Below are 9,885 nucleotides of genomic sequence, written 5' to 3'. Positions count from 1 at the left end.
ACTTTGCCTTTCCAATGAACTCTCAACTCCCAACAACTTGCATCTGACTATAGCATGCACACAGCAGGCAAGACTGGAATCCATAATTGGACGTAACATAGAAGTGAACAATACAGGTTTGTCCTTTGTGTCTGAGCTCATATCATGTACTACAACGCAAAATAAAAATCACCCCACCAAGTCAGAAAAGCAATGAGGCACACTGGAGTGCAGCTCCTGTACAACATTTTAAAGACTGCTTAGCTATTTCTTCATATTACAGGGCATCTAAGTACTGCTTGACAATAACTTGTTGATTAAACAACACCTATTAATCAAAGCAGTTCATTTGTATATTTTATTCACTAATCCTCCCATCAATGCTATTCCCTAATAATAAGAATGCAAGTAGAAACGCAATCTTGCAAAACTTCAGGGTTAACTCCTACAACAAATACTCTCTTCTTGTGACCGGCAAGCAGTACGACAGAAATTATCACGCACTGAATGTAGTGTGTCCTACGCAACAGACAGAAAACAGGTCCTTTGAGGCAATAACCAGTAATTCAGAAAGGTGAGACACAGATACAGTTTTATAACTTACATATTCTAAATGAAAACATTGATAAATATTGCATCTTCACGCATAGTATCTGACACATCAGAATAACTTGTATCAATATAGCCACAAATGCATTCGTAAAATACAGAGATAAGAAGCAGGTATAATTTTAAAACCAGGTGCTATAGAAAGGTCTCTTATGATTTTAGTGGGTTACTGAAATCTGTATCCGAATAAGATTTTAATGCCTGCCTTCCACTAGTTCCCACTGAAGGCCTAATTCTGCCATTGCTAGTCAGGCAAAACTCCTTTCAAGAGAATGAGTGCTGCCAATAACAGAGTTTTTGAATCAGGGCAATGCTTCATTTTCTTGCAGACTGAAACATGTATTTCTAGTTCAGTAATGACAGCTGAGCATTCATAAATGACTTTTTTTTTTTAATTTTTTAATTTAGTGGATTAAATCTTGCACGTTCAAGCGTACCCTTTTGCATTTTAAAACAATGTTAATTTATTTTCTAGAACAGTCTGTTTTAAACCTGCTTTCACTTTATATACAACACTTCAGCATTCAGAAGGAATGATATTTTTATAATTGTTTTCTGCTGACACTGAGGAGATAGAATATGTAAGACAAGAACTCAAACTAGAATAGTTATCTTAGTATCAGAAATAAGAATGCACATAAAATTTACTGAATGATCTTAATAAGTGTTATAAAATTGCTTCTCTGATTTTCTCTCTCTTTTTTTGTGTGTGAATAGAATAGATATTCCACATTTCGAAAATAATTCGTCACTGCATTATAGTTATATACTAACAAATAGATATATGTACTATAAATATACTAGTAATATAAATATACTAGTAAATATATATGTGCTATATACTAGACATAACAAAAGAAAAAGTTATGTATTGGTCTTTCAATTCATTCTAAAGCTTCATGGAAACATACAGTATAAAGTCTACCCAAACTGCAATATTCCCAACAGAAAGTAATCAGAACAAAAGTTTAAAAAGTATCTGTGAAATTACATTTGTAGGCTCTCTGAAGGAAAGAAATTCTTTTAAAGCTAACCTGCTTCATGTTCTTGCCATTAACTTTATTTTTTAACAAAAAAAAATATTTAAGATCACTGTATTACCTTCGCTGAATTCTGGTATAATTAACTTCTTCAGTTTCCTTTTTCATTTTAATTTTTTTTCTTTCACTAAAATAAAAAAAAAGTGAGAGAAAGATTTTGAAATATCTGTTTTATGTAGTGTTTTCAGAACAACATGAAACATACACAAAATTAGTAATCATGCTTTTAAGATATAAAACCGACACACTGCTGACGCCCCTCTCAGGGCCATGGGAAGACATGCTGTGAACATACACACTTTGGCAAAGGGACTACTTCGTTTAGTATTTCCTAGTCTTTTTTCACCCCACAAATATTTTATTTTTATTATGAATTCCAGAAGGGAAGGAGCATGCTTAACAAAAATAAATAGTTTTTATCAAATAGTGCATAAAATGAGGTTGTTTGGTACGGAACTTCATACAAATACTGGGATAAACTAAATGTCTTAAATCAAGAAATGTTTGCAAAACTTTACAGAAAAAAAAAAAAAGAAAAAGATGTAATTACTATGACCAGATATAGAAATTTAAAAAGTTCTTTTAAGCTAATGCAAGCCTTGGTTTCTCAACAGACTTAGGTACTAATGACATACGTAATTATTCTAACAAAACTATTGAGGAGGGCAGTATCACCATAAACCTAAGAAACACTTTCTGGCACAAAATGGGTGAATGGAGGTATATATGTCATATACATAAGGTCTCCATTCACCAATTTCCCAGAATTCACTGCAGAACAACAAAAATATACGGTGGCAAAATTAGCATATAATCTTAGAAGTTACTGTCTAATCAGTAATGCATAAAAAGTGAAGCACAGGTTAAAACAATTCTATTTTTAAACTCATAATATATTTATAAAGCTTTTTATTAGACAAACACCTATCATGAACATTTTGAAAAAAATATCAGCGTTTCTGATGAAAAAGACACTGTAAGTTTCAAAGTAACTTCTAGTTGAGGACATCTGTATTTTTAACATAAATTAAAAAGGCTAGGAAAATATTAAAAAAAAAATCCAAAATACATAAAACACCAATTTGGCTGAGCTTTTCAAAATCTGTCAGTCAGAATGAATTTTGTTACACATTCTTCTAATTGCCTAGTCATACGTTACAACAGACAGACAAATGCTTTAAGAAAAAGGCTCTACTAAAGCATCATATAGTCAAAACTTACATTAACTCTGCATGCACTTATCACAAACATTCTGAACGGATATCTTAAATACTGTTTTCAGCTATTCCTGGACAAGTGCTGCTTTACCAAACATCTTAAAATAGTCACTGTTACTAGCTGCAAACCAGTCTTACTTCTTTAATGTCCCAATAATGTGCCTTTTATTCCAGTGCTTATTACACTGCTTTCTTTGTAATAGATTTAGATACAAATTGTAAGAAACTCATATGTGAATTAACTCAATAATAACTTTAATATACTGGCTACAAGAGCGATCCTTTCCTACAGTTTAACACGTTTGGGTTTTTTTTTCTCTTCCCCTCTTTAGAAACTGAAAGCATGAGTCACACTATAAAAAAAGAATTTACTTTCCTTAGCAACCAGATCTAAATACCCACAACTTTCTTAGAGATAACCAAAGCTTAGACTGAATAAATGTAACATTAAGGTCTTTGCATAACTCCAGTGCTTAGCTAAGACAAAATGTGCCTAACCATTTATTTCTATAGACCCTCGATTTTTTGTTTACTTTCTATTTTTAGCAGTATTAGATCAAACACACCCCCAAAAAGTTAGTTTTAAAAAGTGTGAACAGCTGACTACATTAAAATTAATACACAAGGACTCAGTTTCAAAACAACATGTTTAAAACGGCTTAAAAAAAGAAAAAGAGGAAAAAAAGAAAAAGAAGCTATACCTGATATGAAAGGTACGTTTTCACCCAGTCCCAAATACTGCTATATAAGCAATAGTGAAAAAAAAACAACCAAACAAACAAAAAATTCATTCCTTCTTTCTTTTTTTTGTTTTTTTTTTTTTTTACTAAAAGAATCAATCTCCTAGGCTCATTTTGTTACACTGTTTTAAGAAGCTCTAACACATCCTGATGTCTCTGTAGTGAAACATGCCAATTTTTTTTTTTTTTTGGAAGCAGGAGAGTCACTTTTTTTTTTTTCTGCACTCTTGTATGTAGGACAAACTCAGATCTGTTTCTTCTTCTTAGGGCTCCTGTTCTTTCTCGGAAGAAGACCAGGATGCCTGTCTTCTCTCTCTCTCGCTCTTCTCGGAATTCCAGGCACAAAGCACTGCGCAAAAGCTGCACCAATCCTTGCCGCAAATGCCTGCACAGGACTAGAGGTGGGGAGAGACCAGAAAATTCACCTCGCCCCTGTGCCGGTTTTATAAATGGGGATTGCACAAATCTGCCGGAGCAAAGGGGTGAAAAGGCAGGGTGCCAGTTTGCTACACTATGCTGCAATGATCTCATGTTCAATGCTGTCGCCCCGTTTGCCCAGTTCAAATGCCTGTTCATTAAACAGAAGGAAGGAAAAAAAACCCACCAGAAAAATAAAAAACAACTTTTATCCTTCAGACACTCAGGAGGGCTGTTCTAAACTACAGATCAGCAATAAAAAAATAAAACAGGTAGTTTTAAAATGCAGTTATGAAGTATAAATATTCTGCTTATATTTTCTTTCTTTTTTCTATTGGAGATAAGAAGCAGAATTTATCAGGCGTGAAAGGGACAGCCTCCTGGTGGTGTGCCAAAAAAGCCAGAATAAAGGCAAAGTTGTGCTTCAAAGCTCAATCGCTTGCTGAGGCTGGCTAAAGTCAAGTATTAAGATCCACCATTTTCTGAGCCATGTAAGAAAAGAGGAAAAAAGTCAGAACGGGCGCTGCTTTCCAAGTCTCCGTTGGCACCATCACAAAATCTCAGCCGTAAGGTCACATGATGCTCTGCCAAATGTGGAGTGCATTCCCATAAACCATTCTGCTGATACTGCGAAGGCAGCTATTGTCTAGTTTATACCCAAAGTTCAGCCCACTCTTCATTGAATTAGCTGAAAAACGCATCACCTTTGGGGGTTGGGAGCCATGGAAACGTCTACCTGGCAGGCTGCCCACTTTTTCTGCCCATCAACCAGAGATGGAATTGTGCTGCCTAATGTAATGATGACTAGGAATGTGAAGAGTCGTCCAAAGTGAATCTGATTCTTGCAGAGCCTGCTTCATTTGCACAGCAAACTCTGGCTTCTTGTCGTTAAAAAGGGGAGGGGGGTAAGGGGGAAAAAAAAAAGTGCCTTTCTCCTAAATGTAGCAATTAAAGGTCTAGTAAACATGCCTAGTCTGCAACTTTCCTTCATAACATACTGAAATGGTTCCCAAAATAAAGCACTTGGTGTAACACAAGTTTTCTGATTTAAAGCAGCACTCGCTTTTCCCCGAGTTAATGTGGCATCCCCTGGACATTTTTGCTCCTGAAGAAAAAAAAAAAGTACACAGCAGATCTCTCACCTCTTCTTTTTACCTGTCTTTATTACCTCCTGATTTTATCTAGCACAAATTATACATGTGTGTGGTAATACCCACTAGTAACAGTGGGGATGCAATATTGCTGCAATCTCCCTCAAAGCAGTCTCCTGAGAAAGCTGGTTGTGTTTCCAGCAGCACAAACCCCTTCATCTGAGCCCTCTTATCTTCCCTAGTGAGTAGGACAGCTGGTCTGCAAGTTTGCAGACCAGCACATTTGTGACCAGTCAGCACCCTCCCTTCTTCAAAATGCATTTAATCTGGATTTCGTGAAAAGAGATGCAATCAGGCAGAATTTATAAAAGATGCAAGTTACTAAATAGCCTAAGTAATAGACATAACTCTTCTGCTACAGACCTGAAATTTTGATTTTGCCCATCCATTGTTCTAAAGTAAAATGTCACGTAAAATGTCACTTCCAAATGAAAATACCATGTAACCTACTGAGCAACAAACACAGCACCTAAAAACCTCGTACAGAAGAATTTATCTCAGAGTTCAGCGTTGTGAACAAATGAACAAAAATCCACTCACTGTTTCTACACCATGAAGTTTAATAGCTACCGCAAAAGAGATGTTAAAAATGTGGTAATTTCTCTGATCCTCCCATTAATAAAAATGGGGCCATGGGAGGAGCCTCTCTACCTATTAGCATCTGTACAAATGCTTCTGCGAAGAGGAGGTTGCACGCTAAAGAGCTTACAGATAAAAAATGGTAAGGAAGGGCAAACAAAGTGGGAGACAACAGGGTAGAAACCGCAGCGGGAGGACAGGAAAAACCATTCCCAGGGACACTGCGGGCAGTAACTCTCCAGCTCGGCTACTTTTATGTTTTGTTTTACAGTTCTTTCCAGTTTCACTTTATTTACCTGGAGGAAATTGAAGGTTCATTACCAAAGGAAGGAAGTGTGAGAATGGGGCCTTTGAAGTGGAGGAAGACAGTTACGATGGCAGCGCAGCCCTCGGAGGGAGGTCCGGGGGCTGTCCACCAGCCGAAGGGCTGCGGGGGCTGGCTGCCCCCCCGGCTGGGGCTGGGGCGGTGGGGGCGGCAGGCTGGCAGCGTGGGGCAGCCCCTGCCTTGCTCCTGCTGCACCCTGGAGGCCTGCACCCGGGTTTTGGGGAGGGCAGGCGTGGCTGGGAGGAGGAGAGAGCTTGGGGCAACCTCTCCGGATGACGAAGGGCGATGCCAGTGGGGCCTAGAGGACCAGGAGAAGGAGCAGCCACCATGGCCCAGCAGCAGCGAGAGGCCAGGAGGAGGTGGTGGGTACAACATCAGGGGATGGAAGTGACCCTGCTCTGCCTTCCGAGCCAGCACGCCTGCGATCGGCCCTGCTCTGGTCAACTGGTGGGAGCTGTCTGGCAGAAGAGAAACTTCCTACAGCCCCAGTAAATCAGTCCATGGCTTAGTTCCTCTCTTTTCCAGATTTGGACCTTTTCAAGGGCCAGCGGTCAGCGGAAAGCCCTCTGACGCAGTGACATGGTATAAGCTCTCTCAAACGGACTTTCAGAGTGAAATGCCACACGCACGGTTTTGAGTCCAGAGACCCTTTTCTTTTCCCTATAAGCTAAAGATGGCTGCCTAGGTGCCACCAGTAAGTGGAAATACTGCTTGTCACTCTGGCTGCTTGCCACTATAGTCCCACAGCTTGGACCACAGGGATCGCACTGACTTCCAGGGACCACGAGCAAACTCTGTCTGTTGTTATGCCTCAGCTATAAAAATGACATGTGTGGATTCTCCCATAAAGATCTTTGAGATTATTTAAAACTAAGTTCATTTCTCCAGGCTCATGAAACTCAGAAAGCCAATTCAAATGTCTTTAATTAACAATTACATAGAAACAGAAACTTGAGATTCTATTTTTAGTAGTTTTTTATCTTAGTTTTTAGTAATTTTTATCATTTTAGTAGTTTTCTTATTGATTTGAGTCAACAGATCAGAACAGATTTTTTTTTTTTTTCCCCCCTAACAGGGCACGTGGGACTCCAGCTCGGTTCATTCTACCTTATGTTTTACCATTAACCATAAAAATGTTTAGGCCACAATACATCAGTGTCTTCAAAGGAACCACTCACAAGGGTGCAACCTACAAGCCCAGGTGCATTTTGAACCATGGTGAAAATAATGGTTTCATTAGAACTGAGTAGAAACCTCCAACTAAACAACAATGAATTCATAACCTGTTCAAATTTACTACTATTATCATCAGTGATGGTATGTTAAAAGGACAAGAGAACAGCCTGACTTTCAGATCTCAGAAGGGTGTTTGCCACTAATTACAAATAATAGGTAGTCTGAGCAGCAGCTTTTGAGGGACGACTGGCACAGAATCCTACGCAGTCATTTTTATTTTCCTGTGTAGAAAAACACTTCAACATGTGGCTAGCCCTCAATAACGAGCATTCACTTCACCAATATTCAAGAAGGATGTTAAAAAGCTGTTAAAAAAATCACTTGCATATGTGCCCGGCAACAATTAGAGATGTAGATGAATCTCAGAGTGCTTTGCCTATGAACTAATACAAGGGCACAAGGGCGACACAAAAAGAACCAAAAAGACGTATCTGCAGGAGTGCCTGGCCCTGTTCATCCGCGGCTGAAGGAGGCACGGAGGCCAGGTGGAGGGAGGCTGCACAGGACCGACCTCTCCACGGGAAAAGAGGGCACTGATCCTTCCTCCACCCGGGAGGCAGGAAGGGGAAGGCAAAGAGGACAGGAAACCTGGGCTGGGCTGAGGGTTTCTGCTCACAGCCGAATATGGTTTCCATGTCTGTACTCAGCTCCCACAGGACAACCAGCACCCTGACCTTCTTAGCTTAATGGGCAGTTTGCAAACTAACTGGAAAGGAAAAATCGGAGCCTTCCCTGGCGACGGCAAGCCACACAAGACATGAGAGAAAAGCTGAGAGAGAACGGGGAAGAAACACAGCAATGCTCTCGGAGTGAAGGGAAAGGAAGAGAGGGAGGAAGGGAATCGCTGCTCTCTCACGTGGTTGTTCTTGAACACAAAAACAAAACTAGCAAGTACGCCACTGTAGTTACTACAAGTTAAAAGTTGAAAACACACAAAGTGAAGAGGACATGCAAGTGCTGGACATATTACACATTTCTGGATAGCTTTAATGTACTATATTGCATGGCATAACACTTCACAATAAAATGGTCTTGCTCTGCAGACCGCATTCTCAAAGGCCCTAGTATATAAAGGTAACAAAAATTATTTTGTAAAATGCATGCGAATGAAAAGTTATCATCTGCTTGCTACTTTCATTTTATCTTCAAATGGCACTGTGCCTTCTCTTTTTTTCTGCCTTAAGGTTAAGAGCACCGAATTAAGATACTTAAGCAAGATGCTCTATGGTAAGAGCCAGAGATGTCATTCATCATAAATTTAACTGTAATTTTCCCCTTTCTGAAATTTTCATGAACAATCTTGCTTTAAGTTCCTTCTTCTCTAAACTTTTCACTGTGTTATCTGAAACCTATTTAACTTTTGGCCACTTTGGCCAAGTTCAGGCTGGGTACCTGAACTTCACAACCTTCTTTCTGCTTTGCTACCAGAGAAAGAAAATCTTTAAAAAGAAATAGCAACTGAGTAATGCACAGCCAATACTCTTGTTCACACAAGAAAAGCCTTCTTCACAGATGTTTTAAGAAGATGAGCTATTCCCTTAAGACTGCAGATATTCATAAATAGCAAAGGGTGCAAATATAATGAATTGAAACAGCTATGGAAAATTCAGATGAGCCTTTTCCAATAACTATTCCACAGTATAAAAAAATCACTCACTGCAAACAGGACCCCCCTTTCTGTTCTTCACAGGGAAGCGCAGTTGTGGTAGAATAAGCAGCATGGCTGCAGTGCCGGAGGAGGGCTGGTTTTGAGAGGAGCCCATAGAAAGGCCCAAGCAAAAGCCAGGCTCTATGGCTATTCCCCATTTCTTAAAAAAACTTAGGTTTTTACGGGTGATTATTCAGGCATAAAAGGATAGTAGAGAGAGTACCTCAGACAGGTAAAAATGCTGTGGTGTTACGAAATATCAGACCAAACCTGATGATAGGAAGAGCTTTGCCATAGACATTTCCTTCAGCATACTCGTTTCAGTCCCCATTTATTTCACCACTGTCACTCCAGAAACATTAAATAAGTTCAGAGGAAGAGGTACAACATTCAATCCGCTCACATATACCAAGTCTTAGACATAGAAAAACACTTCTTACATTCTCTTTACCTCATTTGTCTCTTGCAGGTCTAAGTGCAAATACAACTGGGCATTATCATCACCATTCATCAGAAGAAAAAATCTGAAGCATCTATTTTTTCCCGAATTTAAAAGCTTTTAGCACATCACTCTTAGAAATGCCTAAGTAGTATGGCAGTTAGATGTTTTTTCCACTTCTAGAGCCAAAGGTACCAAAGATGAACTCATTTTCATAAACAATTTATCATTACAATATAAAGCATAGAATACCTGACATTGCTCAGCATTAAGTACACTGCACTGAATCATAAGTACTACCTTGAATTAGATAATTACTAAATACCACCTACACAGTTTGCACCAATTTGACCACTATCTTTGAAAACTAAAATCTGAAGATACCTTGATCTAGTTCCTGGTCACTAGAGTAGGAGGACAGTAAACACAGAGAATTAGCTAGCAAGGAGAGTAAACAACAAATAATTCCTTGCATGCCTTCTACTTGTGATAGATATAGCAATGT

At 38.9% G+C, this 9,885-nt stretch overlaps 1 long non-coding RNA gene across 1 annotated transcript in view; it reads right to left on the bottom strand.

The window, feature by feature from the left end:
• Nucleotides 1-9,885, bottom strand: part of LOC103920130 — a 107,015-nt gene that overhangs the window by 38,311 nt on the left and 58,819 nt on the right. Inside the window, exon 4 of the long non-coding RNA XR_663778.1 lies at nucleotides 1,690-1,755. This is a non-coding gene — a long non-coding RNA (uncharacterized LOC103920130). The remainder of the gene's footprint in view (nucleotides 1-1,689; nucleotides 1,756-9,885) is intronic.

This window comes from Pygoscelis adeliae, unplaced genomic scaffold (assembly GCF_000699105.1).
Source record: "Pygoscelis adeliae isolate BGI_AS28 unplaced genomic scaffold, ASM69910v1 Scaffold14, whole genome shotgun sequence".
NCBI lineage: Eukaryota > Metazoa > Chordata > Aves > Sphenisciformes > Spheniscidae > Pygoscelis > Pygoscelis adeliae.
The sequence above is the reverse complement of the archived record's forward strand: the minus strand, read 5'-3'. Positions and strand labels throughout refer to the sequence as shown.